Here is a 13,389-nt window from a genome sequence, read left to right as displayed (position 1 = left end):
AAAAAATAAAGAAAAAAAAGTATGAATGTTACCAAACTAAACCAGTGAAGGTACTTACTTTACTTTAAAGTGTTTGTGATGGCCTAACAGTATTCCAATATCAAAAGGAATGTGGCTTTTCCAAAGTGAGGAATCAATTCAAGCAGCAAAAAGCACTTAGGAGGAGACAATTACGACATATGAACCAAATTCAATAAAGCTTTCTAAGTGCCTTAATTGTAAGTTCTGGATTTTTGTGTGTCTTCTCATTTGCTATTTCTCATAAAACTTCTTTCTTTAGTTTCCCCCACACATATCCAATTGTCCATCTTTCAAAAGCTGAAAGAGTTGAACTTCTGGAAGTTATGATTAGCTTGAGCTAATAAATTTTTCTGTCCTTGAAAAAAAATTTAAAATTACTGATGTGGAAGAAATAGCCAAACCCCAAAATTTTTGAATTTGAGTTTAGCAAGTATCATGCAAAGAAGGAAAAGGATTTATTCAGAAAAATAAAAGTAAACTGAATAATATAATGGAAGAAAAAACCTGATCAGACAGAAGCATGAACAGGAACATCTAAGAGAAAAATGATAGCAAAGAATTAAATCAAGTTTAAAGTTGAATGATGAAGTATAGGAAAAACTGATCAAGAATGGCCACTTTATTGATCACTCCAAATGACACTGCGCAATTATAAAAAGGACTAGTCTGTTTACAAAGTTAGTTCTTTGAAATTATTTTGAAACTATTCAAATATAGTACCCAGCATTCTGGAGTTTTTCCTACATTTTTTATTATTAGGTGCCCCTCTATGGCACATGATAGGTAAAATATTCAGCAATAGTAATATAATTGAAAATATATAATGAATAGATAGTTCTTCTGGCAGTGTGTTATCTAAATGTAAGGAATTAATAATGTGACAGTGGTACCAGCAGTGGCAAGAGACAGGGTTAGATACTTGTATATGCCGACAAAAGAGTAAATTTTCTGGGAGTTCCTTTCTTGAGTTATTATGTCTTTATTGATAAAGCCTAACTCCTAAAGCAAAAATTGTTTTACTTCTACATGACAGTATTCTATTCCTCTTTATTTGTGTTGCTCCTATATGCATCCATACTGGGCAAGACTTTAGCACAAATGTCTTGCTAAAGGAATTAATCTTCAGTTACAACAGAAATCCAAATAAAGAACATGGGACATCTACATTAATACCAATTGCTGATTAATGCTGTTAAAAGATATCAAAGCATCTGACAAATTAAAATCATCACTGTCACTACTGACAAAGTGTTGGGTGCTTAGCAGGTACCTGTGGCATCACAGCTACAATGAAATTATCAGTGCTGTACAACCCAGAAAAATAACTCCCTCTCTCCAACTGCCCCCCAACCAATCTGATCAAGACTAAACACTTGACCAGTATGTAAATAGTATATTGATAAAATGTTTAGCATCAAAACAGAGAAACTGATCTCACTGCTTAGATAGTGATTCCAGGAACATGCAACTTTAATTTACAGCATGAAGATAAACCAGCAACTTGAAGAAATTAATCTATGATTTCTGCATTCACAAATAATATTCACTACAGTGATAGTCCCAGAAAATTATCTTCCAAGAAATTATCAAGCATTAAAAAGCATACAAAGAAGAACACAATCTTACGTCTGTAGGATTTTAACTAAGCTCCTGGAGTGATGAGAGATGTCTGGAGAAACATTGACCTAATCCTCTGACTGCACAGCAGGGCACATCATAAGAACACACAGTCTGGTAGCCATAAAAACATAATTTTATAGCAATAAACTCTACTGCCTTAATAAATGAAATAAAGCATTTGTGGAGACTTTGATCTATTTAATAGATACAAACGATGCTTTCATGCAAGGATACAAAATTTATTCTCCATAAGAACAGTGCAGGCAGAAAAAGGATTTATTAAAGTAATGCTACTTAAAGTATTGCTTCATGATAGTCCAAGCCCACATTCAGACAGAGCCCCACTGCTCACTTTTCATAACTAGAGTCACTGAAGTCACTCAAGGGAAGTTACTCTGTGCAAATCCCTGAGCTCAGAGATGAGTGACTCAAAGGGAACTCTCAAAGCATTGTCACAGCCATGGAAAAGCCTGCCTTGGATTGTTGGGTTAGAGGCACTGAACACAGCAGGGGCTCCCCCCTGCCATAGCATGCTGATGAGAGGAGAGTGTGGATAGGGGAACTGAGAGACCCCAGCCCAGCAGATATCCCGGGCAGCTGTGCCTGGATACACCCGGGGAAAGCACGATCCCATTTCTGGGTGAAAACAGGAGAAGAGGAATCCAAACCAGCACCCCCATGAGATTTGGGAATGGTGGTAGCTTTTGGGCCCTCTGATTTCAAGCACTGATGTTAGAATTATTCATAGGTGAAGGAGATATTTACTAAGAAACCTCTCTCCTTCACTGCACTGGGGAAAGAGCTGGATACCTCAGGGAGCTATCATCCCAAGGATGGTGCTGCACAGAGGCCTGTATGGCCAAGACTGCATTCTGGGGAGAAGCAAACCAACAAAAATGCTGTGTCCTGGAAGAGAGCCCTGCTGTGCCCTGGGCACAAGGGCAGCAGTGCTCAATGGGTGCCAGGGCTCCCCTGGCACTGTCCAGCTGGGCCCAGAGCCCTCAGGCCCGGGACAGCCCAGCCCAGGCTGCAGCTTCTGACTCTGAGAAACAGAGAGTAAGAAAAGCAATAAGAAAAAATTGTCAAAGCAAACAGATGTTCAAGAAACAAAAAGTAGAGTTGCCTGGTATTGAAAGTCGGTAGTGACTAGAGAAGGGAATTTGTTATCCCAGTAATATTCTACTCTTTGTCTGTTGGATTGAACAAGATTTATTACTGGGTTTGGATATATTTTCCAGAATACTTTGGAGGTTTGTTTTTCCAAAGCAGTTTAAGTTAGATGTTTTAAGTTGGTTTCATTTAATAGTAGATGGCAAATAGGTGTAACTGAACAGCTTATATTAAAAAAAAGACAAAATATTAGGCTTCCTCTGGCTCCAGTAAAATTTTTGGAAAACTGGAAAGGAACTGAGGTTACACTTGGCTTTTCACTATCTTACATAGCTTGTAATTCTAGAGGGCTTGGTGTAGATTTTCTACTCTATATATCTGGCTGAACACCACAAACCCCATCTCCTTTCCCCCCCAATAATTTGGTGTGATACACAGAAGAAAATTTTCAGAAATGAGTACATTCAAGTGGGGAAAATCTCTAGTCCTAAATATGCTGTATCTAAATAGATACTCACATTTGCTTGTCCAGAGGTCTTTTTGCTTTAAATAGTAACACAGTTCACTATCAATTTGAAGTATCATTAGCAGCAGTAAAGAACTGGAAATGCTGATAACATTTAGTTCAGAGCAGAGAGGTAAGTTTTGTAGCAGGAATTCATTGGCTATGCATTTTTAAAATTGTATAAATTTAGTAAATATTAAGAGCTCATGATTTCTTTAATGAATGAAATTTCCAACAATAAGCAAAAATTGTCTTATACAAAATCTAGAGTGCTTTTTTTTCTTTCAAAATTTATACATTTGCCAAAATGTGATGAAATTTATGTAAAATATGACTTTACTGGCTTCTTTTGCTTAGCATCAAGGAAAGCTCATAATTGTGATTATGGCTACAGTAAAATGACCTTTTATATAACAAAATAAGACCCTTTGGTTTTTTATTCATCACATCCAGCAAACATTATCCACACTTGTCAATTATCAGACTTTGTAACACTGAACTTTCTCATTCCACCTGAACATGGTTGCATTAAAATTCAGAGAGTGGGAAATAATACCCAGTGCTGCCAGTCAAGTAGGAATCCTTTCCTCTGTTCAGCAGGAGCTTCCAGGGCTTAAAGTATAAGATGTCTAGGGAATACTTTGGGGTCATTTTATGTAGGAAGGAGCATAAAGGCCAGATAGAGATATTGCTGGAAGACAATAAGGAGAAAATATTAATCTTAGCTCAAAACCAAGCTAGCAGACTTTGTCTGGAAGGCACATTTGGATATATACCATATGAGCTTATGATAAGGAAAAATTAGTATTCTAATATTTCAATCTGAATATAGCATGAAAATGTTTTCAGTGATTTACCCAGTCACTGAAACTATCAAGGCAATTCTTAACCATGAGTAAATTAAAGATATTTTTACTTCATTTAATTTGTAATTGATATAAAGCTGTCATACTGAGTACAGGATTTACAAACCCTTTCAAAGCATTGCTTGGCCCAGCAGTTAAAGAGCCCTGTCAAACCACAGTGATACCATGAGTGGTGACCTCTATATTGTACTGTAAATTTCTGTTCCTTGCTACCATCTCTAATAAGGATTCATTTTTGAACAAGCGATTATTTCGGGAAATTCTGTCAGGGCATAGGTATTGAGAAGTGGAACTTGAAAACCTCTTACTTTGCTCATCTCTCATTGGGTGTTTTTCACCAGTGGTATAAAGCTTTCATGCTCATCTAGACATGCCTGAAATGAATAATTTATTATTACACTATGAACTTAAATCGCAAAGAAGGCAATAGTCAAAGTCATAGATGATAAACTGGGCCATAAAACATATTGATTCTTCTGCTTTCTTCATAGAATGTGATCTTGAATTGATATAACTCTTTGTCTCTTTTTCTCTGTAGAATACAGATTAATTAAAGTAAATGAGAGACTTTTGTTCTCCATATGGAGAACATGAAATCATCTTTTGAACTTTATGTGGATCGCTAGGAAATAAATTCTCTTAGATGTGTTAACAAAAAACATACTGAGTCATGAAGCATCTCTGCTAACCTCCAGCCTCTGACCTGGTCAGTCACTTGAATCTTCTCAAAGAGGACAGTGTAATATGATTTATTCATGACCAAGAGCAAAAAAAGAGATCTCTTATTGTAACATGAGACTCACTTTGTCTCTAGAGAGGAATCTTCAAGTGTTTGTAAAGAACAATCTATACCTTATGAGTTATTACTCCTGATTTCCTGGTCAGAAAATTAAGGCTTTCTATAGGAGGCTGTTTGACTGGAATTATCTGGGTTTTTAATTTGTAATCCCCACTATTTTTAGTAGTTTGCTTCCTTTGTCCAGCATTACCCTGTTAGGTGACTACGCCTTTGGAAACTGCCAACGAGAGATCCTCGTTCCTCACAGCTCGGAAGTCACTGGATTATTTAACAGCACCATCCCAGCTGACCAGAAATGCAAAGACCTGGTTAAATTACTGTCATGGAGAGGCAAGAACAAGATGTTGGACAGACTGGAAGATGTCAGAGCCTGGCAATTTTTCAAATACCCACAAATAATTTCACACAAGAGGATGCCCAGGGCTTTGGAAAGAGAATCAAAATACAATTACAAAGTCTGATTATTTAAACTATGTATTTAACATTAAAATAAAAATTGATTGCATTAGTTGTCTGTTGGAATTATTCTCCTAAAATAAAGGAGGAAAAGTCTAAAGTTCCCAAATTTCCCTGATAATACCCATGACAACAAATCACGATAATAAACCAAGAATCTTAGCCTAATGCCTCACTGTATTGGATATTCTCCCTAGAAAAAGTGATGTTCAGTCTGGTTTGTGCAAGAAATCTGAGAGACACTTGGGAGCAGAAATCCAGTAGTCCACTCCATACTAAAAGGATGTTTTTCTGTCCTCAAACTGTAGAATTTTAATAATTTTTCCTCTGATTCTTTATATAAGTCGAAGTCTTAACTTCAGCCTAAATCTGTGTGTTGGAAATTCTATAGCATCCAGTAAAGCATAACATGTAAAATGTATCAGGAGCTCATAACACTGCTATTTACTGAGATCTGAATTTTTTAAATTTCAGGAGTATTGATAATTTTATTCTAAATAACCTCTCCTACTTCAGGTCACTAGTGTAGACACAAAGTTTGGGGAAATTGAATAAAAAAAGCTAATAGAAGAAGAACACAGCTTTATCCTTTGTAGCTATGAAACCATTAACAATGAAATGTCATTCCTTATAAAATCTCTCATTTCTATCATAAGAAAAACATTGGTACAATTTTTAAGTAAAAAATTCATTATCCTATTTTATTAAGATAACTGTAAGTAGCAGGATAATAAACATTAGAATTTTAAATAATATTACAGAAGAATTTATAATTGAATAAATTCTTGTGAGATTAAATTAGTTGTAATATTGGGTACATGCTAGAACCTGTAAGCCTGAAGCATCTTTGGCCTACTCTAGCATAATTAAACAGTGATAAAACCTAACTTATTGTACCACTTCTCATACCATAAACTGGAAACCAAATGAAATATTGAAATTGTATGTGGAGAGGGGAAAAGATCCTTGCAATGTCAAAAGAGAAAAGCTTTGTCTTTCATGCAAGATTGAAATTCAATACTTAAATTGTCCCTAATAACATTTAGAATTGAGTATTTCATACCATGCAGTGATCTAGCATCAATGAATTAAAGAAAATGAAAATATTTACAATAGACTGGACTGGAATTTTTTAGAAAATGTGGAAAAAGGGCACATATTTAATATTTATTCTGACTAGACTTTAATATCCAAGATGGTTCCTATGGAAAAAAATTATTACTCTGTTTTTGCTGTTTGATTAGAATTTCAAATATGTTGGACTCACAATCCTTAGGACATGAAAGAAATTATACTGATAACAGTGGAATTTCTGGAGAGAGAGAACTTTTGTGATTAGATAAATTTTAATGACTTTTGCCAGCAAATAAAAAAAAAATTGTCTTATTTATGTTTATTCAACAAGTGAAAAAACAATTGCCGAGAGGAGATCAGCTTTGCTGATTGCCAAGAAATCATGACTAGGTACAGCAACAGATTTGTCCCATTTGGTTGGGGAACTACATGTAATACTTCACCTATTTAAATGGACAAGAATGACTAAATTAGAGGAATGTGTCAGCTTTTGTAATTTTACTTTGGAGTTAAGGGAAGATACCTGAGATCAGAACAAAATGCATCAACTGAACTCCATAGAAATTGTAGTAAAACAGTTTTCTTAACATTTCTATTCAACAATTATGGGTTAGCAGTTAATGGCACTGTATAACCTTTACCTTAAAGGAGGCATGACATTAATTAAAGTAAACCTTATTCTTCTTTCCTGTTTAATATCAGGTCATTCTGACCATCTTTTCCACTCTAATTCTCCTCAAGCCTAATTGTTGAAAGGTTTAACAATCATTTTTGCTATTTTCTGGTAGCTTAAACTCTCTTATGCCCATTATTAATCCTGATCTAAAAACACTTCACCCAACATCACTTCAACTCCCTTCTATGAAATAGGATTCCCATATGTCTGCAAGCCTCTGCTAATGGCTCCATTAAAGACACACAAAGTCAAAAAGTTTGTACCGCTACTCAAAAATCTCTTTTTATCTGTTTTCCTAATTTCCATGGCACAGGCAATTTTCTTATCCGATTTTCAGTAAAATGAATGGGAAACTATTTTGGTATTTCCTCATGGTGGTATTTTTTTTTCTGTTTCCACTTTAATTCAAAAACAATCAGAAATTGTTATTAAATTATTAATAAAATTATAATTCATTGTTTTGTAATGAATATAAGAACTGATTCATTTAAAATGAGTATTAAATATTACATAAAACTATTGGAAATTTCCTCAAACAATCAACTTGTAGGTATTACCGATCATCTTCCCTCTCAGATTACATTCAAGGTGTTGAGTAACATAATGGAGAAACAGCTCTTGGAAAGCTGAGGAGAGCCTTCATCTGCCTTTTCAAAACAACAGAATTCTACTGAATAGAACATATCCAGGCACTCAGAAAAAGCATTTAATTCATATTGAAGTGAGTGTACATGTCTTTACACCTCTGTATGTTTCAAGCCTTTTTTTCTATGTCATTAATTTAATGAATTTTCTTTACCTCATTATAGTACTTACTATAATACATTAATTGAAAAATTATTTCTGTAAACAAATACATCCCTGGTGAATATGAACGTAAGAAAAACCTTGACTACTTTTTAAGGAATTAAAAATCTTAATAAAAGGAGATCTATGGGAAGATGAAGTATTGTTTTAGTTTGGTTTTAGGGTTGTTTTGGTTTGGTTTTAATATTTATAGTCTGAGTTAGCAGTATGAGGAAAAAACCAAAACACACAAAACCATGTAGAAGCTCCACTGCTGGATGTTTGTGAGGCTGCTGTTTTTCTGTGTGCTGGTGGAGATCCAGCACACCCTATCCTGTAATTGGGAAGTTTTCTGGAGGTCAGTGAGATGCTTCCAAGACCTTTGGCTGCATCTTTTCTGGTACAACTTATTTTCTAGTCTTTTTTGGTTTTTACACCTTCAGGAGGGTGGAACCTAGCTCAGTTTGCAGCTGGCCTATGTTTTCAACATCACAAGTGACTTCTTGAGACACCTCAGTAACTTAAACATATTTCTTTTAAAGCTCTGACCTGAGGCCATTTTTTATTTTTCTCCTCAAAAACCTGTCAGAGAAATCAGGTACTCTTCAAAATTCCAACACTGCTTAGTTCTTAGGACAAGAACTGTAAAGGTTGGAAAAACAACAAAAACACTTGTAGTCTTTTACTGCCAACTTTCCTTACCACAGCCCATTTCCTTTCTGGTAAATATGGATTTTCTTTCTTTACTGTCTTCCCAACTGGTGGTCTTCTTCTTTGTCCCAACTTCCTAACTCATTTTCCTGTGATTTTGGAACTAAAATCAGCATCCTCATTCTTTAGAGTTATGCACTTTTCTTCACATTTCTTTATGCTTCATCCTCACTGAAAAAAATATATTTTACCATGTTATATAGTTTTCCTAACAGTTTTACTGTTGTGATTTTTTAAAAAATATTTTACCATTTTATTTTTTTTGTCGGTTGATTTTTGGGATTGGGTTTTTTGGTTTGGTTTATTTCCCCCCTTTTCTTTTTCAACCTTTTCAAATACAACACCAAAGTAAAACACTGTAATTTTAGAATCACAGGAAGAGCAGTTATGTAGGTGGCATGTGTAGATCAACAAAATTAGGCTACATCCTCTGCAATCTTATCTTATAACTTGTCTACCCTTGCCTCCATAGCCACATCAATAGTGCTTAGCGCAAAATTGAAAGAGCAATTAACATTCCATGGAAACATTCCTACCTTCAGTTAATGTTTCCTATTCTGTATTTCATGCAGCAGAAAGTGGAAAATAAGTACTCTTTCATCCTTTCTCATTTTTAATCCTGCAGTGGTATTTTTCTTCCCTGAGCTGGCGATCATAGAATGCTTTGGGTTGGAAGGAGCCTTGAGTTCTAGTTAGAACATCTAGATCCAAACCCCCTGCCCTGAAAGGGACATCTTCCACTAGACCAGGTTGCATGAGTAACTTTTTAGCAGCTTGAACAATTTTCCAAATATAATATAAATAATATATACACTTGCCTTTGCATAATATTCTTATCTTCAGAATTTTGTGGTTAACATTTTTGGATCACTGAAAAGGATAATAGCTTGAGTCTATAGTTGAATAAGTTATGGACCTGAAATCACCTATTAAGGGTAAATATGGGTCACAGAGATGAAATTGTATAATTATTTCTCAATTATTAATCTCAAATAGTAAATGTCTGGGTTGCAGAAATAGATGTCACGATCTGTCAAAAGCTGTGACCTCTAAATCGTGTCCTACTCCATACACTCTCCATTGTTATCTAACATCATTAAGATGTGCATATTTTTTGTAATATTGTGAAATACTTAATTCTATATGATCCAAGTTTTTGTTTTTAAATTATTTGGGGTTTTTTTAATGTTATCATAATCATTTTCCAATACTACATTTTGTGCTGTAGTTAAATGAGAAGACTTTTTGGATGAAAAATGGAAAATAGGATTAAAAATAATTTATTTGATTACTTCTAATTTATAATGTTGGTACACACTAAACTGAATGTATGTATCCAAGATAATATTAAGATCCATCATATGTTTATAAGAATAAAATAATTTTATCTCAGAATAGTTTTCATTCCTGGCGAATCAATTTTTTTGCTATTTTTGAGTGCAACATCTGAATGAAGAATAAGCCAGAAGGTTTATTATTCTTTAACTGCATTGTACTTAAACAGTAATTTTCCTGTTTAAATACCAAAGAGTCAGATGTTTATAATTAAATTGCTAGGAATATTATGTACTAGCATGACAGCCATTATAAACTCATTAGGTTATATATGCATGTCCTAATAATTCTAGAGTTCTAAATATGGAATAAAAAAACCCCAAACTAGCTGGAGTTGTCTTGAACATAGGTCATTTTCACTTGTCAGCAAATTAGATTAAAAGCATAGAATATAGAATTTATGGAGCTCTGAACAGAAAAATAGAATAATGAGTGAACACAGAGGTTTCACATCACAGAGAGTGTAAATGAAATACTGGATCCATGTAGCCTTCCTGTGTTTTCAATGTGATAAACCTGGCTAGTTTTTCTATTTACAGAAGCTGAAAAGTCCAGTGGTATAAACTGAAGCTCTTCCATTGACTCTTCCTGATGATTTAGGAAACAATTAACAATTTCCTAAAATCAAAAGATGTAAAAGCACTGGCACTGATGAGATGAATTTATAAAGGTAAAGTACATATTGTCAAAGCTATGAGGGCTTTTGTGACCTAAGAAAATGCATGTTACAATAGGTCATTTCGTTTTATCTCTTCAATGTGTCAAACGCAAATACATTTTGCATCTTTAATATTTCAATTATTATTTTCAATCATTTTTAATAGATCATTAATTTTTTGTGGATCTTCAATTAAATAAATTTAATAAATCTTTAGTTAGGAATAAAGGTTGATTGAGAAGGCAGTAGCTTCTTAGAGCTTGGTTCCACCCATATGATAATACAAATGAATTAACCACTGATTCAACCTGCCTACTGCCTTGGAGGTATGATCTGCCTTTGAAGTCCACTTGAGGGCAAACTTGTTCCTTGTGCTACTTTGCACACTGGAAAAAAATGTGTATTAAAAATTTGATTTAGTTCATATTGAAAGTGATACATCATCTTCTGAAATGAATTAATCTCTCACTAAAAAGACCAATCACCTTCAGCTGCAGATAGAGTGCATCCTCTATTAAATCAGATGCATTATTCACTGCATCAAATATATCACTTGTTAATTAAGACTCTACATTTGTATCAAAGCCTTGAATCAAATACATCATCCATTAAATCTTATCAATATTGAATAAAATAAATTGCGTGTTAAGTGGAAGCATCACCCAATTATAACATGAAGCCTAATAATGTTATAAAGTTTTGCAGTGCTTTCCACTGCTCAAGTGCATTCTGACTTGGGTTTACTATTTTCATGACTTGAGATCCCTGAGGAATCTCAGCAAGCGAGTAACAAGTCTTGATGTCTTTCTCCTTAAGGGTAGTATAAATCATTCTTAGATTGTTCCAATGGTCCCATAAAGCTGCAAGGGGTGCTGTTCCTCTCAGGAGAGGATCAATAAAGTTCGGTCAGAATGAGAAAAATTATGACCCTTGCAAGTGTTACTGAAGTATCCTGCAAGATGCTTCATCATTGACGTGGAGCCGGTGACAGCCGCGATTAATGGCAGCAGCGCTGAGGGTGCTGGTGGGGTTTGTGAGAGCAGATGCTCACAGCCAGGGCACAGGCAGGCCATGCACTCCTTGGCTTCAACTGCACTTTGTAGGTGCTGCCAGGGATAAAACACAGCTCCTTCCAGACTAATGTGCTGGGACTGAATCTTCTGTGGTAATGTGACTCTGCTTCTTGCAACTCTGCTGCTGCTTTGTGAACCTGATCACTTGTAATGAGGATCTCTCTTTCTCTGCCACTGGTGCTGATTGTTATCTTGAAGATTTAGCCTAACTCTCTCAGGTGAAAGAGAGGTGGGCATATCTATGCACAGAAACAAAATAATGCTTAGCAATAAGAAAGAAATTTTCAGCAAACTACCAAAGGAACTTTCTAAACACAATTCTTTTAACTTCTGCATAACTTTAAAGTTACCTTCATGTCAATATTATTTTCCTTCTTCATGTGCTCAGGCTGGAGCAAATTTGCATTCTGTTTAGATTAATCAGTTATACTGGTTATATCTGGTATGAAACTTTGTGGGTTTTCCCCTGAATGCCTGCTGAAATTTTAAGCTGTTTTTTATTTGTGTGTTTTTCACCCCACAATACCTTTCACAAAGGGAAAAGAGAACATTGCCATAAAAACTGTTTAATTCTTAGCTCTCTTCCTTAACCCAAACCACTTTTACTTAAAATTATCAATTTTTTCCTGTGCATGTAATTTTATACTTTCTCTATCTCTTTCTTCCTTTTAAGAAGCACCATGACCATTTTCAACTATCTCATAGCAAAACTCACAGTCTTGGTGAATGGATTTCTCCCTTTCCAAAGCATTTCCAACTTTGTTATTTTGGCTTGTACACCATCCCCCCACCTTGTCTTAATACTTCTTTTAGCATTAGCTTCATTTTTTCTATTTCACTTATTCTGGCACTATCAAATGCAAACTTCAAAAAACCACTGGCATTCCTATCATAAGTTTATTAGAAGATATAAGAATTTTTAAAATCAATGTATCTGGGATTGTTTATTCTTTTGGGTTAAAAGGGCTTTTTCTGTTTTATAACTTGTATTTATTCTTGCTTAATGTCAAGAAACATGCCAAGTGCTCCTCAATAAAAGGAGACTGAGTTGAAAGAAGAGTATCAGATATCAGAAGTATCACAGTAAAAATCATGTTATCTAATCTGGTCCCTAATACCATATTTTTAAGTCTCAGTCCTGGTCCCTTAACTTTACTGACACTTTCTATGAAGGTAATTGCATTTCCTGTGTCCAGGTTATAGTTTTTTGTAGGCCTTTACAGTTTATTGCAATTATTTTAAAAATGCCCATTTCCTCTTAGATTTTCAGTGCAGGTACTGTTACAGCTTCCCATGACTCACCACACATTGTTGATCTGAATCTTACACAGAGCCCATTGTTCCTTGTCAGGGTGGCAATTTTTCGGTTAATATCCGTTGATGCAGCAACAGGTAGTATGCTGAAACATATATTCATATCATAAAAAAGAACCAAAAGCTAAGTGATTGCATGCAATTGAGAAACTCAAGAAAAATGAACCCAAATTCTGAAAGATTTGTATACATTGTACCTAAAGAAATGCATTTTAGAGAGCTGTGCTATGTCCCCACAGTTGGAGATACCCAGTATTTCCAAGGCTGATTCTGTTCATCTGGAGAGGAAGATCCATTAAACTTAATTAAAATAAGAAACCTATTCCTGTTACACAAATAATATTCTCATGTAACCTAATTTAAAATAATTGCCTACACTGCTTTT

This window comes from Ammospiza caudacuta, chromosome 7, assembly GCF_027887145.1.
Source record: "Ammospiza caudacuta isolate bAmmCau1 chromosome 7, bAmmCau1.pri, whole genome shotgun sequence".
Classification (NCBI taxonomy): domain Eukaryota; kingdom Metazoa; phylum Chordata; class Aves; order Passeriformes; family Passerellidae; genus Ammospiza; species Ammospiza caudacuta.
Note: the sequence above shows the minus strand (reverse complement) of the source record.